We start from the raw sequence: 24367 nt of genomic DNA on the forward strand, positions 1-24367 counted from the left end.
GCAAGTCCCTGAGCCATTGCCTTTACCTCCTGATATGACCCCTGCTAACCAGCCCCCAGATTTTGCCATGGAGGGCTGGGCCCTAGTGCAGGGGAAGCGAGGCAAGCGGAAGGCTCGAGCTCCGCCTCATCTACCCTAGGCGGAGGCCCCCCAGAAGACCAGGAAGGGGGGCACCGATGCCGAACCTTATGCTTTGCCCACGAGTGTGTCCCGTCCACCGATGTCAGCCAGGAAAGACATGGTAGCACAGGAAGAGCACCATGGGAGACCCTCCCCTCTGAGACCCTCGAGGAAGCCCCTTCTGTCCTGACACTACCTGAAGCCCCCATGAACCCCGAGGCAACCGTTGTGGCGGGTGCCAGAAGGGAGAACCCCGGGGAGACGGAAAGTGTCCTCTCCTCCATGTTCAAGGAGATCAAGGCCCTAGATCTGACCCTGGTCGCCCAGGGGGAGAACGACCTTTTGCCAGCAAACCTCGATTTGGGCAACCTCACTCCACCCCTCTTTTCCCCATGCTCCCTGCCCCTAACTGCTGCTTCTGCTCCCACCTCCAAGGAGCCCCTGGACTCTTCCATCGACCCGGCCGCTGATGGCACCCCGCTGACGACCACTGAGCCTGCTCAGGTGACAGCCGGTACCACGCAGCCGGGACACGAGCCGCCAGGGGCACCCCCCGTTGGTGCGGAGCAATCCATTTCCTTCCCGGACGGCGGCCCAACAGAAGATAATCCACCTCCTGATGCTGTGGCCGCTAAATCCACCATAGAGCCCATGCCCAGTATCACTGAGAGCTCCCTCCCCACCCCCTTAACTCTCGAGCCTGATCGGGAGGCGCCACCATCCAGCTGCTTGCCTCCCGAAACCCAGGACCTCGCCTCTGCCCCTGCCCCTATCCAGTCTACCTCCTGCGATGTTATCGCCGCCCCCAGGGCTGACTCCTTCCCTTTTCCAACCGATGACCCCCAGGGAACGGCCTTTGCATTCTCCTGCCCTGACCCATTAGGGGCTGCTATTTTCCCTCCACCGCCCCCTATCACCCCAGGGCTTGAGGTGGGCCTAGAAGCTCCAGCCCATCAGGCACCCCGTCGGGGGTCCGCACCATGCTTGCCCGTTTTAGTGGGCCACGGGGCTGCACCAAGAGCCCCGCCAGGGAACAACCGGGAAACCATAACCCCCCCCCCCCCCCCCCATGAGCTGCGAGGAGAGCTGCAGAAGTTTTTAGAGGATGTCCGTGGCTCCCACAACAAGGTACAGCTTGCTCTCCAGCGATGGGGGGATTTTTTTCAAATCCTCTGGGCCACAAGGGCCCTCATGGGGGAAGGTAAAGGGATGGGGAAGCAGGATGCCGCGGCCTACTGGCGGGTCCGCGTCTTCCCGTAGGTGAATAATTGGTCACGGATGGGTCAAGGACTGTTGCGTGGCCCGCTGGGAAATGCGAGCATCCCTGCCAATGAGGATCCCCGCCAGCCCTCCCCATGACACCTCTCACCATCGCAATTTTGAACTCCCGGGGCTGTAGGATGGCTCTCCGCAGGTCCCAGGTGCTCTCCTTCCTTCGGGAGGGAGGGTACTCTGTGATTTTCCTGCAGGAGACCCATACAGATCCAACCGCCGAAGATAGTTGGCGGCTGGAGTGGGGGGACAGGGTCTACTTTAGCCATTCCACGATTCAGCAGGCTGGAGTGGTGACCCTGTTCTCCCCCGACCTATGGCCCGAGGTGCTAGGGGTCGCCGAGGCCATGCAGGGTCGCCTGCTGCATCTCCGGGCCCGTATAGAGGGGCTCGTGGTTAACCTCATTAACGTCTATGCCCCGACATTGGGCCCGGAGTGGCTGCAATTCTATCAGCAGGCATCCGCCTTCCTTGGCACCTTAGATTCTCACGAGCGCCTGGTCCTGGGAGGGGATTTTAATACCACCCTCGAGGAGCGAGACCGCTCGGGGACCGAGCAGTGCCTGGCCGCCGTGGACACCCTCCGGGAGATAGTTGAACATCACTCCCTAGTAGACATCTGGCGTGACCACCACCCGGATGACATTTCCACGTTCACCTTTGTCCGGGTGGAAGCCCATCGGTCGAGCCACTCCCGGTTGGACTGCTTTTATTTATCATGCTTCCATGTCTCACGAGCCCACTCCTCCAGCATTCGGCTGGCCCCATTTTCTGACCATCACCTAGCCACCGTGACAGCCTCCCTCTGTGCGGAGAGGCCAGGGCCGGCCTACTGGCATTTTAACAACAGCCTGTTGGAGGATGAGGGCTTCGTGATGTCCTTCTGGGAATTCTGGCTGGCCTGGCAAGGGCAGCGGCGTGCCTTTCCCTCAGTGCGGCGATGGTGGGACCTGGGAAAGGTGCGCGCCTGGCTTTTCTGCTGCGACTACACCCGGGGCACCAGCCGACGGAGAAATGCGGCGATAGAGCAGTTGGAACGGGAGGTCTTAGAGCTGGAGAGGCGTCTGGCCGCCAGCCCCAAAGACCCGCTCCTCTGTGGAGCGTGCCGGGAGAAGCGGGAGGAGCTCCGGGCCCTCGAGGAGCATCGGGCCCAGGGCGCCTTTGTTCGATCCCGCATCCGCCTCCTTCGGGAGATGGATCACAGCTCCCGCTTCTTCTATGCCCTGGAGAAAATGACGGGGGCCAAGAAACACGTCACCTGCCTCCTGGCAGAAGACGGCACGCCCCTCACGGAACCAGCGGAGATGTGTGGGAGGGCCCGAGCCTTCTACGCAAGTCTTTTCTCCCCGGATCCGACCAACCCTAGCGCTTGCAGAGTGCTTTGGGAGGAGCTCCCTATGGTCAGCGCGAGCGACCGAGACCGGCTAGAGTTGCCTCTCACTCTGGCCGAGTTCTCGGAAGCCCTCCGTCGTATGCCCACTAATAAGTCTCCAGGCATGGACGGGCTGACCGTGGAGTTCTACCGCGTGTTTTGGGACGTCCTCGGCCCAGCCCTAGTCACCTTCTGGGCCGAGTCTCTGCAGAGCGGGGTCCTCCCTCTTTCATGCAGGCAAGCTGTGCTCGCCTTATTGCTGAAGAAGGGGGACCTCCATGATTTACGAAATTGGCGTCCCGTCTCGCTCCTCAGCACGGACTACAAAATCGTAGCGAAAGCAATCTTGCTGCGGCCAGGGTCTGCGCTGGCGGACGTGATCCACCCAGACCAGACCTACACCGTCCCAGACCGCAGTATCTTTGATAACCTATTTCTGGTTCGGGACCTTTTGGAACTCGGGCGTAGAGACGGTCTGTCATTCACCCTCCTGTCCCTAGATCAGGAGAAGGCATTAGATAGGGTGGACCACGGGTACCTCCTGAGCACTCTGCAGGCGTTCGGCTTCGGACTCCAGTTTGTGGGTTTTCTCCGGGTGCTGTACACTTCCGCAGAGTGTCTGGTTAAGTTCAACTGGACCCTGACCGAACCGGTCAGCTTCAGGTGAGAAGTATGGCAGGGGTGCCCCCTCTCGGGCCAGCTGTACGCTCTGGTGATCGAGCCCTTCCTCTGTCTCCTCCGCAGGAGGTTGACAGGGTTGGTGCTGCGAGAGCCGGAGCTGCAGCTGGTCCTGTTGGTGTACGCTGATGACGTGCTCCTCATGATCCAGGACCCCGGTGACTCGGCGCAGGTGGAGGCTTGCCAGGCCATCTATTCGGCAGCCTCCTCCGCCCGGGTCAACTGGGTCAAGAGCTCTGGCTTGGCGGTAGGAGACTGGCAGCAGGCGAGCTCCCTCCCACCCGTGCTTCAGACCATCCGGTGGAGCGCAGGTCCGCTGCTCTACCTCAGCGTTTACCTTTCTGCCACGCATCCCTCTCTGCCGGAAAATTGGGAAAATTTAGAGGACGGGGTGATAGAGCGGCTCCGGAAATGGACGGGACTACTCCGATGTCTCTCCCTCCGAGGGAGAGCGCTGGTGCTTAATCAACTAGTCCTGTCCATGCTCTGGTACCGGCTCAACACCCTGGTCCCGGCCCCGGGTTTCCTGACCAACCTCCGGACATCAATTCTGGGGTTCTTTTGGTCAGGAACGCACTGGGCCCCTGTAGGGGTTCTTCATCTACCCCTGAAGGAAGGAGGACAGGGCCTGAAGTGTCTACACACTCAGGGCCGTGTCTTCCGCCTCCAGGCCCTACAGAGACTCCTCTATGGTGCATGCAGTTCGGCGTGGAGCACACTGGCGCATGCTGAGACGCATCCGAGGGCTCCGATATGACCGGCAGCTCTCTTATCTCCGTCCGGGAGGTCTTCCGCAAGACCTCTCAGGGCTGCCGGTCTTCTACCAGGACCTCCTCTGGACTTGGAAACTATTTTTAACGACCAGGTCTGTGGCAGCCACTGAGGGGGTAGATCTCCTCGCGGAGCCCCTGCTACACAACCCCCAGCTCCGTGTGCAGGTGGTGGAGTCCCGCTCGGTGCGCCAGAGCTTGATCCTGGCAGAAGTCACGAGAGTCGGAGACCTCCTGGACTACGACCAGGGAGACTGGGTGGATCCCCTGATGCTTGCCTGGCGCATGGGGCTCTCCAGACCTCGTACCCCCCGGCGCGTACTTCAGGAGGCGAAGGCCACTTTGCCGCCTGCTGCTCGAGCTTACCTCGACCAGCACGCCCCGCCCTCTCTATACCCCAGGCCTGCCGGACCTTTTAATTGGACCCCTGCCCCACAGACCCAATTGACCCCCTCACCCCTTCACTGCGAGCCGGCTGCATGAACTGCAGCCGGTACATTGCCAAACTGCGCCAAGGAAACATCTATACACGCTCACGCTCCACACCCTTCACGCCCTCACCCTAGTGTCCCGCCCCGACACAAAGTGGCGAGACCTTCTGCCACCTTTGGAGGGTGAGCAGCCCCGGTGAGCCAGCCTATATTCCACCTTGGTTCTGAGGCCCGTTGGGGACATCAGTTGGCGGCTCCTTCATGGAGCTGTGAGCACGGGCACGTACTTGGCGCGATTCACCCCTGTCCCAGATACTTGTCCCTTTTGTGGTGTGAGGGAAACCCTGGCGCACGTATATTTGGAGTGTGCCAGGCTGCAGCCCCTGTTCCAGCTCCTCACAAATCTCCTATTATGTTTTTGGTTGCATTTTTCCCCTCACCTTTTTATTTATGCACTCCCCATCCGTGGCCTCACAAAGTCATGGGATCTCCTAGTTAACCTCCTCCTGGCCCTGGCTAAAACGGCCATCTATAAAACCAGAGAGAGGAGGTTGGCCGATGGAGTTTCCTGTGACTGTGAGGCCGTTTTCCGATCCTCAGTCCGTTCATGTATCCGGGCGGAGTTCCTCTGGGCGGCGTCCACCGACTCCCTTGATGCTTTTGAGGAACGGTGGGCACTGTCCGAGGTTCTCTGCTCTGTGTCCCCATCCGGGTCCCTTTGTCTGACTCTTCGATGGGGGAGAGAGTAAGGGACCCCAGGCCCAACCATTGCTGCTGCGTACACCACCACCTTAGAGGGGCCCTTTCACACATGGGACCCGGACTGTCCACCCCACAGCCTGCCCCTTTTGTTGGGTGCTTTCAGAGGAGGGGCTTGTTGGTGACACTCGGGCGTGGCGCCAGGTAACTCGAGGGGGTGGAAGACCCCAAGAGTTGATGAAGCCCCCTCGCTCTGGGCCACCAGGTAACTCGGAAGGGTGGAAGACCACGAGAGTCGAGGAAGCCCCCCGCTCTGGGCCCAGGCAAGCTTGAACACTTCCCTCCCCTGAAGCTAATGAGAAAACAGTTGTGATTGGTTGCTGCGTTACACATTGCATATGCTGCTGTTTTTACTTTGTAAGTGTGTTATGCAAATAAAAACATCTTTTGCTTCAAAAAAAAAAAATTACTCTCCTATAGTGGGGCTCCTCTAGACAGGGCCCGATCCTGTCACTATATCTATCTATCTATAGTGATTTTTGTAAAAAAAAATATATATATTTTTTTCCATTTGACCCCTGCAATTTAGAAAATAACATTGAAATATCAACATTTTTAATGACTTTTTTTCCTTTTTTTGACCTGCTGTAATACCTAGATAAAGCCAGCTGTCAGCTGCGCCGGTTCCCTTCATGCCAGAGGAATCCTCAGGAGTCATTTAAACTGATGTTATGGATGTTTTTCCACAGTCAGAGCAGCTCAAAGGAGTCTAACCAGATCAGAGAATCTTGCCCTTCAACATCTCTGTTGTCAAATTGTCTTTTAATTTTACCAAATACAAATAGATGAAATAGTATTTATCGGTGTTGGGTGAGTTATTACATATTACAATCCGACCAATGAGGTATTTATACACAGGAATTCCACTATAAGATCATTTTGTGTGTACACACACACTGATCTCTATAGCTGAGATTTGTTTCCTTCTTTTTTCGTGCTCTCATTCCTATGTATGTCGTGATATGACAATCCCCTTGGGGCAGGGACTATGCATTCGTTCTCTCAGTAAAGTGCCATGAATGCCTATGTCAGTATATATGAATACTAAATAATGATCACATATACAAAACAGTAAACTTTGCAAATCACACATGTGTAGAGAAATGCTTTCCGTTTTGCAAAATGGATATAAACTGGCCATCAACAAGTTTAGGCTTGAAATTAGATAAAGGTTTCTAACCATCAGAGGAGTGAAGTTCTGGAACAGCCTTCCAAACAGAGCAGTGGGGCAAAAAACCCAACTGGCTTTAAGACTGAACTTGATAAATTTATGGAGGGGATGGTATGCTAAGACTGCCAACAATGGCATGCAGCTGATCTGCAACTGCTAGCAGCAAATATCTCCAATGGCCGGTGATGGGACACTAAATGGGGAATGCTCCGAGTTATTACTTTCCCTGGTGTCTGGCTGGTGGGTCTTGAGCACATGCTCAGGGTCTAACTGATTGCCATATTTGAGCTTAGGAAGGAATTTTCCCCTAGGTCAGATAGGCAGAGACCCTGGGCAGAGGTGCCAACTTTCTAATGTGGCGGAGGATGCTCCCCCTGGCTCCACCCCCACTCCACCCCTTCTCCCAAGGCCCCACTCTGCCTGCTTCTTCCCACCCCATTCTGCCCCCAACTCCGAGTGTGCCCTGCCCTTGCTCTTCCCCCAAGACCCTTCTGCATGCTGCAGAACAACTGATCATGGCAGGCAGGAGGCACTGGGATGGAGGAGGAGGCACTGATAAATGGGGCCGCCGGCTTGCAGGAGGCACTGGGGAGGAGGCGCTGATAGGGGGGCTGCCATTTTTTTCCTGTGAGTGCTCCAGCCCTGAAGCATCCACAGAGTCGGTGCCTATGAGCGTGGGGGTTTTTCACCTTCCTCTGCGGCATGGGGCACAGGTCACTTGCAGGTTTAAACTAATGAAAATGGTGGATTCTCTTTAAATTGAAGTCTTTAAATCATGATTTGAGGACTTCAGTATCTCAGCCAGAGGTTAGGGGTCTATTACAGGAGGGGTGAGTGAGGTTCTGTGGACTGCAATATTCAGGAAGTCAGACTAGATGATCATGATGGTCCCTACTGACCTAAAGTCTATGAGTCTGTGATAAGGCCATATTCTTAGCTGGTGTCAATCTGTAGTCATTGAAGTCCATGATTTACCACCAGTTGAGGTTCTGGCCTATAACGTGGGTCCCACTAGGCATTCTGGTCACTGATTCTAATTAACCTTTCCACAAACTATAACATTCTATACTTTCCGCCACATGGCCTCAAATATATGCAGAATTCTTCGCTGCTTATGAAAACATCTGAGATAATTTTTTTAAATCACTTGCAGATTAATTTTTGCAACCAAAATCTGTACTGATCAGTACAAACAAGAGGCAAATGCATTAGCAGCTATGGGAACCAGCTTCCAGAAAGTAAGATTTTATTCACATCGATGAATGATTACTGTGAGAGGTCACCACCACAATCAAACTCCACTGTTTTATTTTCAATAAATCATCAGTTATATTACCCCATTGATCACTCCACTGCAAAATGCCAACTACCCCCCTCACTGAGTTGGGGAACTTGATGGGGCTGGTGATGTAAGAGGACAGCCCCACCAGCTGAGGGACATCTGTAGGTCTCCCCATTGGCTGGGAGGGAGGGAGGGTGGCTGACTGGCCAGCATCCCTCGGCTCTAGGGATTTAACCTATCATAACATCACTGTAATACTGTAAAGTCAAAATGGCAATGATCTAGGTGATGGTGGGAACCATTCAGAAAAAAGTTTACCTGAATGTATGAATTAGTAGTAGAAAGTGCTGCTTGGAGAATGCCCATAATCTGCCTGTGTTTACATATACTCCCTCTTCTGAAGGGCAACATACCTGACATTTCTAATTCGTAGAAATTAGAAATTTAATATTAGAAATTAGATATTTAATATACATGTGCATATTAAATAAATATGCACATGCTGCATTACCTTGTGTTGGACCATTCCAAGTTTTCCCATGTTTTAAATTTAAAACATTAAAAAAGCTCAAAAAAATTACAACTTTTCAATTTGCCAAAAAAAAATCAATTTTTTTAGAATGGCCATTGAACCAAAGAATTGGCTGTGTGCACAGCTCCACGTGGAGGGACACAAGGGGTGGGGAGGGTGATGAAGTAAGGGCAATGAGCCAAGAAGATGATTTTAAGCAGAAGCATTTTTAATAGACATTTAGGGACCAAGGTTGCAGTAGTCACTGCCAGAAAGCAAGGAAACTGCAGTAAAGATGTGAACTGATGAGTGCTTGGATGAGTTTTGGCTGTGTGGACTGGCAAGAAAGGCCAGATTTTAGAGATGTGTAAGAAAAAGTGGCAAGATTTAGAAATAGACTGAATATTTTGGTCCACTGACAGGCTGAGTCAAGGAAAACAGATTATGGGCCTGAGTGACAGGAGGTTGGTGGTGTTGTCCATGGTGATAAATTGGAGATAGGGGAGGACTTGGGTGAGGCAGGGAGAAATCAAGTGCTCATGGTCATGGTAAGCTGAAGATGGCAACTGGACATCCCTGAAGAGATGTTGGAAAGACAGGCTGAGATACAGATTATATGAAGAGATATAGCTCAATCAGCTGAAAGGCAAATTTGGACCATGATGATAAAGATGGTAGCTAAAGTCATAGTTGTGAATAAGAACACCTAGAGTTTGAATGTAGAGAGAAGAGGAGGGGGCCAAGGATAGAGCCTTGAGGGACACCCCCAGAAAAAGGGAGATGAGGAGGATGACCAAATGAGACCCTGGAAGAGTAATCAGAGAGGTAGGAGGAGAGCCATGAGTGGACAGAACTATGAAAGCCAACAGAGGAGAAAATTTCAAGAAGTAGGGTGTGGTCAATGATGTCAAAAGCCACTGAGAGGCTAATGAGGTTAAGGATGGAATCCAGGCCCTGAGATACAGCCAGGACTTGATCAGTACAGGTTTTAGTGAGAGACATTTTAGTGGAGTGCAGAGCATGGAAGCCAGACTGGAGAGGGTCAAAGAATAGAATGGTGGGGGGGGTGGGGTTGGAGAACAAGTCCAAAACTCCATGGTTGTAGACAATATGATCATTGAGTTTGGAGAGGAAAGAGAAGAGAAAGATTGGGAAATAGTTTGAGGATGAAATAAGGCCAAGGGTAAGCTTTTTAACATAGGCAAAGACCAAAACACGTTGATTCTGGGAGGGAAAGCAACCTGATCAAAGTGATAGATTGAGGAGAAAAGTGAGAGATACAAAGTGAGAACAAGGGTAAGAGAGGTTCAAGATGAAAGGGGATGGGAAAATTTGTGTAGACCGCCTTAAGAGATTACAATTATTATTCCTAAAGAAGGGTTTTTGAAGGGGATTTTGTAAAATTCAATGTATTATAATTTGTTTTTAAATTTCTGAAGATGGAAAATCCCCAAGTGTATAGACAACAGAGAGAGAAAGATCTTCAAATTAATCTCTGAAATCAAATTGGTGGTCAATTGTTCTAAATCATTAACCTCTACAGAGATGCAACTCAAAATAACATGCAGGTTGCAGAAAACTCCTAGCAAACTTTCTATTATTATTGATTCCCTCTCTACTTACTGTTGGGAAGGATGTATTGAATGAAAGGTACCCTTGGTGTTTCTGGTGGAATTGCTCTACTATTTTGGAATTTAGGCTACTGGTTAAACACAGAATTTTTTAAATCACCAGATTATATTTTCCTTTTATGGAAAATATTTTCTCATTGTGCTTATGGTCTCAAATCAGCCTGCTGAGCCACTGAAAGAACCTTTACTCACACATGATATTAGCTATGAATAATGTATTCACTATCTTTTGGGAAAGGCCCACACCTGCCATAGAGACAGAACAGGTGGAAAGGATGTGGTTCATTTCAGCCGGGGCAAGTTAACACTGCACCTGCAGAACAAGTTGCAGGCTTTGTTGAGAGTCAGTCTCAGTTTTACACTTTCATGGACAATAATTTCCTGCATGCTTGGAACCCAAACGTTACAATAATCTTCCTTCCTCTTTTTTTTTTTTTGTTTGTTTTGGTAATTCTCTCTTATTCGAATACATGTGTATAGTAAAACCATTCATATAATCCCACGGCAGAGACTTGATCTCTTACAGTGTTCAAGTTTAGTTAATAACATACAGCCAGATCCTCAACGCTGCTTCCTCTCTTTTCATTGTGAAAGGCATAGACGGTGAGCTGGCAGCATGCTGAAGGCCTGACTCAATAATCTCTTATTAAATAATAATTATAGCTAAAACTGAGGAATCTTCACAGCTATTCCACTAACAGAAAACAAAATACATTCTTCATTTGGGTTTGCAGATAACTTATTTAACTGGTGTGCTCTGGATAAGTGTTAGAGAAACTGAGGGTTTGCCTTAGTTAACCTGAGGGATGGGGTAATGCTGTTTCTCCCTATCTAACTTTTCTTTGGGTAATGTTTATGGCTAATTCATTTTATGGCAGGACTAAGCATCTGGAAAAAAAAATCAGGGCCAGATTTCCAATTAGGCACAGTAGGCATGTGCCTAGGGGCGCCTTACCTCTCTAAAACCGTGTGCAACACAAAGATCAGCTGTAGGGGCTGTGGGGGGGATGGGAGGGAGAGCTGAAGATGCTGTGCCTAGGGGCACATAAGGTGTAAATCCGGCCCTGGTTGGAATCTTGATGCACTGAGACCAAGAAATGTTCTGAGAAATGTAAAGCAGAGTAACCAGAGAAATCCCTGTTGAAGGAATGCAGAGGAAGATTGTTGCAAACTTTCTGGCCTTGTCTATACCAAGATGTTAAAGCACCTAAGGCATAAATTCAAATCTCACTGAAACCAGCAGCAAAGAGAATTACAATAATCTTCCCCTGCATTCCTCCAACAGGGATTTCTCTGCTTTGCATTTCTAAGAACTCTTTTTCGTCTCTGTAAATCAAGATTCATAGAAATGTAGGCCTGGAGGGGACCTCAGTAGGCTATCTAGTCCAGGCCCCTGCACTGAGGCAGGACTAAGTATTATCTAGACCATCCCTGACAGGTGTTTGTCTACTCTGTTCTTAGAAGCCTTCAGTGTCAGAGATTCCACAATCTCCCTAAGTGCTTTGTTCCAGTGCTTCACTACCCTGACAGGACGTTTTTCCTAATCTAAATCTCCCTGGCTACAATTTAAGACCATTACTTCTTGTCCTGTCTTCAATGCATAAGGAGTACAATTTATCATTCCCCTCTTTATAACAAGCTTTTACATACTTGATGACTATTATCATGCCCCCTCAGTCTTTTCTTCTCCAGACTAAAGAAAACAAGTTGTTCCAGATACTTAGTCCCACCATAAAAAGATATTGGTTTTATTGGTCCCTATCACAGGGTACATTTGCTGCTGGGGCTGCCCCTTGTGGTTGGGTCTAGGGATTAGCTCCCACCTGGCCTAGTGTCCCTTCTGTTGCTCGCTTGCTCACTCATTCCATGGCCCTCTCACTCTCCAGGACTTAGGGTGCTCTCTCTTTGTGACTCAGCCCTCCAGTCAGATCACTCTATAGTCCCACCCCTAGGGTATTGATGTTTCACTGGACCAACTGTCCAGATGCCCCTTCACCAGTCGTGCATCACTCCTTGGTGGCTGGTAGGGGAACCTGGGCTTACCTGCTATTCCAGCTCCCAGTGCAGGGCCCCTATAATCATGACTGGTGTGGAGAAAGTAAATTAGGAAGTGTTATTTATTCCTTCACATGACACAAGAACTAGGGGTCACCAAATGAAATTAATAGGCAGCAGGTTTAAAACAAACAAAAGGAAGTATTTCTTCACACAACGCACAGTCAACCTGTGGAACTCTTTGCCAGAGGATGTTGTGAAGGCCAAGACCATAATACGGTTCAAAAAAGAACTAGATAAATTCGTGGAGGATAGGTCCATCAATGGCTATTAGCCAGGATGAGCTGGGATGGTGTCCCTAGCCTCTGTTTGCCAGAAGCTGGGAATGGGCATGAGGGGATGGATCACTTGATGTTACCTGTTCTGTTCATTCCCACTGGGGCACCTTGCATTGGCCACTGTCGGAAGACAGGATACTGGCCTAGAAAACTTTGGTCTGACCCAGTATGGCCGTTCTTACGTTCAGCAGCCAAGGTCTACAAAGTCTCAATCCTTTCTGCCCTTTCCCTAGGCTTCTTCCTACTCCACCTTTCTTCCCCACAATTCCTCTTAGTAAACCCTTCCCACAGGGCTAGGATCCTAGAGCTTTTACTCCCCCTGGGGTTTACTCTTACCCATCGCTTTGTGCCCAGAGAATGACTGTAGACTCACTCACTGTAGTCGCCTACTGCTCTCAACAACTTGGCTTTATACAAGCCCAGGTGGACTTCATCTTCAGTTAGTGCTTATCACTCAAGCCTGACTCTCCCCGTGGTGCGGCCTATAAGGTTAATGGCCCCTTTCTGAGCCACCTTAACTCCTTCAGGCCTCGTGTGGGTTGAACACCCATTACAGTTCCTAAGTAGTCTATGCTAAGATTTGAAAGTGTAATAGCACTAGAAAGTGCCAACATGATTTCCAGCCTTAGCATAGAGAGGGTCTTTGCATCAGCAAAGTCTGTCACATTATGTCACTTGATGATATAGGCACCAAAGACAGGAGTTTCCAAAGGGTCATTGCCCCCTACTTTTTAAATGGGGGGGCATGCCTTTCACACACACTTTTGAGACCATGAACTTGGCAGAGGTGCTACAAGGCGGGTGAGGGCCCAGGCCCCTGACCAGAGCTGTTTGGCATAATGGTGGAGCCCCTTCCCTGCTGGCATGACAGAAGGGTGGCCAAGCCAAATTTGAGCAAGTGGCATTGTGACCATTGTGCTCCTACCCCTCCCCCCCACACACACACACACTTTTGGAGTCCTTCCACCACCCCTGCTTGATGGTACCATAGATCGATGGTTAATAACAAGCTGTCTTGAAAAACAGTCAAGCCAAGAGCTTGGAAAAAGAGGTAAGAAACGTTTTGGTGCAATAAGGTAAAAAACGTAGCTGGAATTCTGCATGGAATCCATACAACATGGGGGGAAAATACATGCCTTTACTGCATCAGGTAAAGTAGTTTCTAGAGGAGTACGCTGTATATTTCTAAATAGCTGCAGTGATATGCAGCATTAATATTTGAAGGTTTGAGTAGGTTATCACTATATGGTCAATCCATCCGTCACAGCTTATTTCTTTGGAAGCCCCTGCTCCTCAGACATTAAATAAGTACTTTGGGAGATCACCCATACAAATGGATTGTCACTTATGTATTATTTTAACTGGCGGCAACAGGGTTAACATTGTGAATTGTGGTACACCTTGATAACCAGCATGTATCAAACTTTGTCAGGAAAGGAGATGTACTCCAAACAGGAAGAGACACAGTGCTGCTGAGAATCCCTCATCAAATGCAATAGAATATGAAGGTACTGCTCTGTTTTTTTAGTTCTGCCATCCAAAAGCAATTCAGAACCCCGAGGACACTGTCTTAGTCAGAGATCTGAAATGCAAATGAACAGTAACGTTGACAACCCAAGACCAAACAAGAACAGAGACAAAGGACTTGACTTGAAAGCTTCCTGGAAAGGTCTTTCTGTGAACTCATAGCTTTATGTGTGGCAGAGGCATATTTATATCTTAAACTTTACCAGGATAAGCTAGATGGGTAGTTTTATTGATTGCTTGAGTCCCCCAGAAGATTTTAGTGGAGAGAAAACCTGAGGTGATGGTACAGAGAAATCATTTAGCAGTGGAAGACTTTAGGACTAATGAAACACCTGTCCAACATGAAAAGTTTTGGGGTATGATTTAGCCCCAAGGAATTATCATTCAGATCACTCAAGTAGCAGAACATTCTCATGCCTTCTTTTTCTTGAAGATGCATTTCTTCAGATGAGAAGCTAAGTCCAGCTCCCTTCTGTGTCCCTCTGGTAATTTGTCATAAGGTCCCTTACCAGGAAGTTATAACCCCCAACAAAGTCAGATACTTTTGATAATCACAATGTTATTCATCCAACAACACCATCAAAGACACTTTGCAGACACTGTCAGCAAATGCAAGGAGTAATATGAGAACTTTAATCCACAAAACACTCCACTCCAGACTCTGCCATTTCATTCAGAAGACACAACCAACTAATAGGGGCATCCACAATCCAGGGGAGAGATTAGGATTCCATGCCACTTAGAGAGTAGAGGGGGGATAATCAAGCTGTGCTAGCCAACAATCCTGCTCTCAGGGTGGGGTTTTTTTGTTTGTTTGTTTTTTTAAACGTTCTAATTAGATCTGAGCACAGATTTTGTAATTAATGCTGAAAAACAGGTGAAGCTCTCTTGGTTTGGGGTTCATTACAAATTGAAAAGTTGGCCCTGTTTATTACAATTCTTTCAGCTGACCCCGAGTTGAGTTTTAGGCTGAATTCAACCCTCTCTGTAGATGCCAAAGGGCAGCTTGTGGTTCAGAATGGAAACAAGCAAAACTCAGTAGAAAATCAATGTTGCACCTCTGAGATGGAAAACATGCAAAACTGCTGAGCCTCGTATGATTCCCACCTGAAGACATAAGTATCTCCTCAGCACCTTGGGGAGGGAGGCATCTAGTCAGAAACTCAGTCCAGGTTCACTCAAATCTGGCCTAAGTTCACCTGAAACGTATAGCAAAACTCAAGAGCTGTGTGCATACGTATTGGCAGCTTTAGCTCCAGGGTCCAAGACTGTGTGTGGTTCATTATTTGGTGCGACACTAGCAGAAGCAGTAGCTTTGGGGAAAGAAGCCAAAGAGAAAAACACATGGAAAAGGGATGGTGAGAGGCCTACTGTGGCCATACTGTTCCTGCTCTGCAGCAATAGATAGAGCTTCCTGCTCTCCCTCCTTGCACACTTATTGTAACATCTCTCAATGTCACTTTCTGGCCAACAGCACTGGGTGGCAAATCAAAAGGCATCTCATACTTGGCACTTGCCTGGTGCTGGTCTTGGCTATTTTCTTCAGCCTGTCCCCCTCCCCCAACACACTGTCTCTCTTTCTCACCCTATCAAGAGACTCCATGAGGCTTTTGCCTTTTACCCCTTCCATCTTCTTCCTACTTAAAACAGAAAATTCCCTTATTTCCATCCAGCCCCACAGGTTTGGCTGCTGATGGGACACCACAGCCAAAGGGTTATCCCCTGTGGCCACACTCTTCACACATCCCTAGGACTGGCTATGCACTTGCCAGTAATATTCCTGTGCTTTGCAGGGCCCTAAGAAAGGGGTTTGAGCTGTGAGTGATTGAGACTCGCATGGCTCAAAAGAGTGCTTGTCTTGCTTGTTCTTAAGGCTTGGCACCTGCTGCAACTTGCACAATATCCAAGGACACTGGGAAACCAGACAAGTCAAATACATAAAAAACTTTCTGCTGGATGTTCTGTTCCAAAACTAATTATGGCTGACTGATGCCAAATGGTGCATTGTCTCAACAACAGCCAGGTCACTCCCGTAAAGAGATTTACCTGAAACATTAAATTTGCATCTGGATCCAGATACATATTTGTCCAAGGTTTGGAACTGACATTTGGGTAGCTGGGCTTTTACATTGCTTCATTATAGAGATAAGAGCTGGAAGCAAAGTTCAGAACCAGATCTGAAATACCCCAGACTGAAGGGATAGTCAGATCACAGTTTTGGAAGCAGGGATATGCCAAAACCCGCAGCATCAGAGCAGGGAATAATATAAAAGGAGAGGAAACAAAGAAGAGTACAAATAAGGGAGAAAATCCTGCTGCTCAATTATACTGTGGGCTTGGCACACAATATTTACTTTCACCGTTCACTCAGTTTGCCACAGCTTGGAATATTACTCACAGGTTCATCAAGGTACTTAGGAATGATTATGAAAATGTCCCAGGAATCCAAGTTTGTCAATAACTTCATTAAAAGGACTTATGTAGAACAGAAGAATAGCTATTCCTATATTGCATGGCCATCTACTTCTATCTGATGAGTTCCCTGATTCAGAACGAAACATCACAATATCGCATCATATATATCAGTAATTCTTTATTTGCCCTGCATGCTCTTTTTCAAGGTGTGTCTTTTGAACCTTAACAGATCTTATTGATACAGTCGGGTTTAAAATGTAATGAACCAGTCAGAGGGTCCTAATTTCTGCATGTGTTGAATTTTTGTATTAAAATAGGCATTTCCACACAAACTGATTAATTTGCACACTTAACTACCCAATTTGCATGTACAAAATGCTCACTTGTGTGCACACATAGCGTACAAGCAAATAAGTATTGTGACGGGGCAAGGCCAGATGGCTATAGAAAAGTAGTGGGAGATAGATATATTAGCTCCGGGCTAAACAAATCCCTGGTACCAGGTTAAGTGAAATGGAAGCTGCTCCAGGTCAATTAAGACACCTGGGGCCAATTAAGAACTTTCCAGAAGGCAGGGAGAATGCTAGGTTGATTGGGACACCTGAAGCCAATCAGGGGCTGGCTGAAACTAGTTAAAAGCCTCCCAGGCAGTCAGGTGGGTGTGGATGTCAGGAGCTGTGGAAGGAAGCTGTGCTGTTGGAGAGGCTGGGTAGTACACACCATATCAGGCACAAGGAAGGAGGCCCTGAGGTAAGGGTGAAGTGGAGCTTGAGGAATTGAGAGCTGCTGTGGGGTAAGTAGCCCAGGGAATTGTACATGTCATGTTTCTAAAAGGTCAGCTACCATAGCTGATACTATTAGGGTCCCTGGGCTGGAGCCTGGAGTAGAGGGTGGGCCTGGGCTCCTCCCCCCCACCTTTGCCCCCTGATTAATCACTAAGACTGGGAGACATCAGAGACTGTGCAAGAAAGGATAACTTCTCCACACCTCCCTCGCTGGCTTATGATGAAAATGGCTCAGTAGACTGTGACCCTTGTCCCTAGAGAAAGAAGGGTTACGTGGAAGGTCAAGTGAGTCTCTGAGGCTAGCGAAATCCACCAGGAAATGTGGGACCCATGGAGGCAAGGACAGAGCTTTGTCACAGTATTTGCAACTGCAAATCCAATAATTAGGCAAGAATTGAGGAAACTTTTGTGTGCAAATATCAATTTCTGTGTGCCAACAGGTACATGCACAACTGTGTCCACAGGACTCAGAGGCCCTCTGAAAATATCCCTGTCTCTGATAAAAGCAACATTAAGTTCTTTCTGAGATAGGGGAGGAGACAGAACACTTCAACAGCCCTATTTAAAACACATTTCTGTTTTATGATATTCAACAACTACAGGGAGCAGCAAGTTTGCTTGATATATTTGTGGGGAAAATACAAAATGTCCTTTTATTTTATGAATAAATTTATTACTTTTCTTCAAATTTACACAGTTTTTAAAAGGTGGTACGATTTTATGTCACACCTTGCATGCTGAGTATGTTTGTTTAACCCTGCATTATTGGGATATTGAATTGTAAGTTAGAAAGGGATGAATGTTCTATATTTATAGGCCTGATTCAGAAGAAGCAACCAACTACCCACACAAAATACACAAACTGTTTTGCACATGCTGTTATCATGACTGTACATGCAATTCTGTTGACAACTATATGAACAAACAGCCAAGTTCTCAGCATTTTGCACACACAATTGCACACATATGGGGAAGACTTTGCAAGTCTTAGATGATCTGAGATAAGCATCCATACCTGGGTTGCTGGGGAAGGCATTTATCCAAGCCAAACCTCCACTCCTTTGGAGATTTACCCATCACTAGCATAAGGTGCTTATGTCACCACAAACAAGAGGTAGTTAATTCCATATTGAGTCACAATGGACTAAATTTTACTCACACTTCCAATGGTACAAATCTACAGAAACTCCATTGAAGTCCACTAGAAGTTACATCAGTGTAAAATGGTGAGAGATCAGAATTGGGCCCAGTACCCCTCTCCTGGCCTGACAGTTTCTCACCAACTTCTTTGATCTACCAAGGTCAAAGACCTTTCCCAGCTCCACAGCAGATCATAATCCAAATACTATATTTACAGGCCAAGGCTCCCTTTTTTAATAACACTACTTATTTTCTTTTCTGGTAGCCCCATTACCACCTACAAATCTTAGACAAGGCCAGGGGAGCACACATGTTTCGGGGAGAAAGGATCCCAATTTCTGAGGCAATATTACTACCATCATCATCATCTACTTTCTGCCCTTGATAACATCCTCTGAAAAGCTGGCAGATGTGAAACTTGAGCTACCCATTGGCCTCCAAACATCCCATAGCTATAGGTATCCAAAGTGGTTCGGATCTTCTCCAATTTCTATGCTGATCATACATCTCCTTCTGAAAAAGGCAGGGGGAGTAATGTGTGTGAGAGAGAGAGAAACAGAGACTAGGCTAATCATATTTCTCCTTCAGAAAAGGGGGGATGAGAGAAGCAGAGAGAGATTAGATACAGAAAAACTACAAAATTTTAAACACATGGATATATTAACCGTGTGCAAAAGTTTCCTAGCGAGAATATTTCCTTTTGGATGATTTAACAAATGTAAGCTGGATCAAGTCTACATTATGCAAGAAATATGTTAGCTTTCTTCTATAGTCACGCACAAATGGCTGGAACTAGCTCGATATGGTCCCATCCTATAAGCTGAAAACAGAAATAAATTGAAAGATTTATAAATTGGAGGTGCAATTCTTCAGCTACATTCATTTAAAGATGGTGAAATAAATGACAAAAGCATTCACTCAGAATGTTTTATGAAGCAGATCTAATGTGCAGGTTTTGTGACCTGCAGTGACTTTAACTTCTCAGTAAATCAAAAAGCTTAACAAATATTAAGATGGCAAAGATTACCTGTGTGTGCCAGATTTTATCTTTTATCCGTTATCATTTAGGAAATGAAAAGCTTGACTCGGAAATCAGACAGTGGGTCATGTGATTCAGGAGGTCTGGCAGTCCCACAATACAAGGACCTGCAGCAAGAGACAGACATTCCACATTTACTGATTAGTTTTCAATCCTTAAGAAAATGTAGGCTTTTTATTGGCAATCAAATGACTTTTAGAATCAGAGCAATTCCTTTTAAGTTCCATTGCATAAAAATAATTATGACCTACAGAAAATAGCCAGACCAATGGTTCACCTAACAGTAGAGCGCAGGGTCAGCAGCATATTTGATTCTGTGAGGCCTTGAGCTTTTGGGGACAATCCAGCACTGCTTTGACAAATCATAGGCCAGTGCATTTTACCTCTCCAGCTATTGGTCTAGACCAGTCGTTCCCAAATTTGTTCCACCGCTTGTGCAGGGAAAGCCCCTGGCGGGCTGGGTCGGTTTGTTTACCTGCCGCATCCACAGGTTCGGTCAATCGTGGCTCCCAGTGGCCGCGGTTCGCTGCTCCAGGCCAATGGGAGCTGCTGGAAGCGGCGGCCAGTACATCCCTTGGCCCGCGCCTACATTGGGACCATGTGTGACTTAAAGTCTAGTCATCAGGCCAATGAGATATTGCAATGCCTGTATAGGAACAGCTCCATAGAAACCTCGTTTCCCAGCCTCCCCAACTCCCCTGGGGTTTTTTTGCATCCTTTAACATTGCATAGCATTCAGGGGACTTGAAGCCCTGTATTCCCCAGTCTCCAGATCCCCACCACTGCCTTTCCAGCCTCATAGAAAAGAAGCGTCATTCATAAGTTTTCCCCTCACTGGTGTATCCCATGCCTTGGGATGTGACTAAATTAGTGTGCATGCAAATACAGAGTCTCAGTTGAGGGAGTGGCTGCTGCATCATGACCTAAAAAATTCTGTATTGATGCAATTTTGCACAAGGCACTTTATATAACACACACACACAACTTAGGAATCTTCCCTGAAGTTCCCACTGACACTGCTCTCTTCTCTTTCAGATGCAGTGACCTTTTTAGATTTGTTTCAGTCTTCATGGGAGCTGACTCATGTAATCCAGTCTTGCTTGTGTGCATGCAAAATGTCTGATACAGTAATTGTATGGGAAGAGGTACACACAGAACGGAACCCTGTTTTGACTACACGGACATTTATTGGTTTGCTTCAAATGCTACTAAGTAAAGAAAGGACACAGGATAAGTAACTCATCCAATAGGCCAAGAGAGTCACAATGGCTACTTAATTATGAAGCTCTTCTAGGCACTTATATATTAATTCCTGGTGTAATGTAGTGTCAAGCAGAGGAGAATAAAGGTTAACATATTCTATTAGTCCCAATTGTTGCAAGAATTTCATAGCACAATACGGTTCATTAAATGTGGAATCTAATAATTATGTTCACCATAATAGAAATTATTCACATGAACATGATCTGAATAGTTATGATTTATTAATTTAGACATAAATTTAATTAACAATTGATTCCAATTGAGTCTCACATTGAACAATAAGTTTTGTTGTATGCCATATAGTGGAAACAATATCAAGTGAGAAATATGAAGTTATAGGAAGCAAGGGGTCACTCCATTTTTAGGATTTCTATTACTGCTTCCTGCTTTATAAAAAGGGTTGTTTGCCGTGTTGTTGTAGCCATGTTGATATCAGGATACGAGAGACACAAGGTGGGCGAGGCTTGTCCCTTCTACCAACAAAAGCTGGTCCAATAAAAGATATTATCTCACCCACCTCGTCTCGCTCATAAAAAGAGTGGCACTTCAGTGAAGCATGGAAACTAATTTTGTATCTGCGGGTCTTTTCCCCCACATTGGTAAGAATCCTAGTTGGATCGCCTGTGTGCCAGATCAAGCCACAAAGATGTGTTATAATGCCGACTCTTCAAAAGCACCATTTAATTTGCTCCCATTTCTCTACCCACCTCATTTCTTCCCACAAACAACGGAAGCCAGTGTGTGCAAATAGCTGTCACACATGGAAACAGAATGGAAGTAAACTACTTCATTTGCCTTATATACAAATGACTGCAAGAGCAAGTGACTGAACAAGGAAAACTGTGGGCGCAGATGATGGCCCATGCAACATAGTGGGCCCAAACTTCAACATCAGGTCGGGGCCTCTTTGAAAATATGGTCTTAAGTGTACCAGTTAAAGACCCTGGGACACAGCAGGACTTTGAATACATTCATTCTTCACTTTGTATTCAGAATGATTCATGTAGTCAGGATCCAATCCTGATCAGCTGAACGCAGTATTAAACCACCTGTCCGCTGAAGCCAATATTAGGAGGCCTGCAGCGAATAAATCAGTTTTGAAAGTACTTTGAGACCCTGCACAGGGGAAGACTTTTTATACTGAAGTCAACGGGGCTCTCTCATGACACAGGGCTGCATGAAACAGCTTGTAGGGTTGGGGCCTAAGGGCTAGATTCACAAAAGTACTTAGGAGCCTAAACCCCAGACACAGTCTCTTTAAACTGGGCTTAGGCTCTTAAGTACCAGTTTTAGCCTCCACTGTGATTCACAAAACTTCGGCTGAACACTGTAGGCACCTAAACTCACTCAGCAACTAAAACTTTGCAGTTTAAAGATCCCTTGGCACCGAGGTTTCTGGGCATGAGCACTGCCTATCTCCCACCTAAGCCCCAGAGCGATTCAAAAACCAGGGGAACACCGGCATTCAGTTGTCTACGTCGCAGGTGGGGCCTAATCCAGTTGGCAGCCTCAAGGGCAAGACAGCAACAACTTCCCTCATACCTTTTAGCCCAGTACTCACCTGGGCTGTGGAAGACCCCTGCTTCAAGGCCCCCCTCCACCAGAGGGGGTGAAGGGATTTGAAGAGCAATCTGCCACCTCCCGAGTGAGTACTCTAGCCACTGGGCTATAAGATATTCTGGTATGGGACTCCCCCAGTGTCTCCTATTGAAGCTGTGGATAACTAATTGAAGAGCCATGTTGGGGGTGGAGGGGAAGAGAGAGAGCACGCGCACAAGAATAAGAATGACTGTGAAGCCTGATGGTTCGAGCACTAGCCAGAGCTCTGTAAGACTCAAGATCCAGAGCCCCTGCTCCAATGACTCTTAAATTAGTTATCCCCAGTGGAGCAGCTGCAACAGGAGAGGCTGATGGAGCCCCACCTCCCATCCGAATATCCCATGGTTCAGTGGTCGGGGCACTCCCAGGAGAGGTATCCCTGTTCAAATCCTGTCTCCCCCTCAAGTGGAGGGAGAACTTTTGCTAGGGGTGTCCCATATCCCCGGTGAGTACTCTCACCACTGGTTCTTCTCTTCATCCCCTCTTCCAAAAATACCTTAGGCACCTCCCTGCAAAGAGGGCTCAGAGCTGAACATTGCTAGCAGAGGGACATGCCTCCCGGCAGCTTGGATTTAAGGGATGCAGCTCCAAGAGAGGGTGGGCCTTAGCACACATCCCTCTCATCAGCATCTCCCATTGGTTAGTTTAGGTGGCTCCCCACCTAGCATGCTGGCTTTTGTAAATTGTATTCTAAGGGTATGTCTACACAGCAACTAGACACCAGCCGACTCAGGCTCATGGAGCTCTGGCTGCAGACTGTTTCATTGCTGTGTAGACTTCTGGGCTCGAGCTGGAGCCCAAGCACTGGGACCCAGTGAGGTGGGAAGGTACGTCTACATGGTGATAAAAGACCCACAGCACAGCCATGACAGGCCCAGGTCATGTAACCCAGACTCGTGTGGCGGGGGCTGCTGGTCTATAAAATTTCAGTGCAGATGTTCAAGCTCAGGCTGGAGCCCAGGCTCTGGGACTCCCATGCACTGCCATTTTATAGCCCCACAGCCCAAGTCAGCTGTGTAGACATACCCCAAAGCATCTGTCTCTCCTCATTCACTGTATAGGAACTAGGCATCTAACTTGGGCTTTGTGAATCGCAGTGTGTGCCTGTGGTATTTCTAGGCAGCTAAGGGTCTGATGAATATCATAAGGAGTTTCTGGTTTTGGAGGAGAAAGGTATCCAGATGAGACTAAACAAAGAGCATCAGGACAATTGAGCCAGATCAATACTCCCAATAATCCACTTCCTTCTATTCCCTCTCCCTTTCTGGTGGCATGTTTAATGATCAACTGTCATTTTAGTGTTTCTTTGTTCACATCCATACTATGCTGGGGTGTCACTCATATTACTCTTTACTATTACTGAATGCTACACCCAGCTCCACCACCAATTTGCTTAACCTCTCTGTGACTCAGGTTCACAATCTGCAGAGTGGGAACAATACCAACCTCCCAGGAGTTCTGTGAACCTTAATTCATTAATGTTTTTAAAACACTTTGAGGTTCTCACATGGAAGACACTGTAAAAATGCAAAGTATGATTGATTCAAACTGACCTTCCCCTTGAAACATCACCATTTGAGCTATAATTCCAAATCCTGACTATGACCAAGTGCTACATAGTGGGATTAACTATATTAATGCTTAAAGCTGTTGCTTTTCCTCCCCCACTCCCATGTTCACAAGCTCATGCTTGTGTGGATCTAATCTTGGACAATTCCTTAATGATGCATATTTTTATTTGAAAATTACTATTATATTTTCCTGGCTTCTAGCAGATTTTATTCTCATTGCATCTAAAATGTCAGAGTTTCCATTAACTATAAATATACCATGCTCAGTATAAACCTTCACAATTTGTGTGTATGTGCGCATACACAAAAGGTAAACACTAAGTAGTATTTTTACATATATATGCACTAACACAGAGAGAATTCATGATAGTTTGAAGAGGCATTAGGGGTTTACGAGCTTGAGTTTGGAATGGCCACATATTTTACAGGAAAAGTATGTTAGATGTTTTAGAAATTATTTATTATTATCATTTCTTGTATCCCTTCCCCTGCGAAGTAAGGTTCCCTGGGTACCAGGATTCTAACTGTACAGATCTCAAAAACTGCACAGACCTCAAAGAGAGAGAAAAATTGTAACTAACACATTGTTAAAATATACTTAAAGAGCTTTCTTATACATAATACTGCTGCAATCATATTTTGAAACACAAAGGTACAAAGTTATAGTTGAGTTTCCCGCCCTGGGCCAGATACTGACC

The 24367-nt window shown here is 47.2% G+C and overlaps 1 long non-coding RNA gene across 1 annotated transcript in view; it reads right to left on the reverse strand.

Moving 5' to 3' along the window:
* The window catches only part of LOC142071446 (uncharacterized), a 34263-nt gene extending 14926 nt beyond the window's left edge, over positions 1-19337 (reverse strand). Inside the window, exon 1 of the long non-coding RNA XR_012667475.1 lies at positions 19225-19337. This is a non-coding gene — a long non-coding RNA (uncharacterized LOC142071446). The remainder of the gene's footprint in view (positions 1-19224) is intronic.
* Positions 19338-24367: the final 5030 nt, after the last annotated feature.

This window comes from Caretta caretta, chromosome 3 (genome assembly GCF_965140235.1).
Source record: "Caretta caretta isolate rCarCar2 chromosome 3, rCarCar1.hap1, whole genome shotgun sequence".
Classification (NCBI taxonomy): Eukaryota; Metazoa; Chordata; order Testudines; family Cheloniidae; genus Caretta; species Caretta caretta.